A 283-nucleotide genomic window follows, 5' to 3' on the forward strand; every position below is an offset into this window, starting at 1 on the left:
ATTCGGAAGATTCTACGTTCCATTGACTTCAGCTTTACGTAGACACTTCTTTTTTATTCCTACTTCTCTGCGACAATTGGTGTTGCGTTAAAATAGAACAGGGTGTCTTGCCCTCTTTTCATGGATCCTTGATCGTAAGTTGTTCTAGCTGATCGCGTGCATTCAATTTTTGAGCCGATTAATTAAATAAAATATAGGTGCACGATCTCAATCGCATCGTTTGCCTAAAGCTTATCAGTCGATATTTTCAATATCGACTAATAGTGTTGAATTTCTATCATCG

This window comes from Plasmopara halstedii (genome assembly GCF_900000015.1).
Source record: "Plasmopara halstedii genome assembly, contig: Scaffold_110, whole genome shotgun sequence".
Taxonomy (NCBI): domain Eukaryota; phylum Oomycota; class Peronosporomycetes; order Peronosporales; family Peronosporaceae; genus Plasmopara; species Plasmopara halstedii.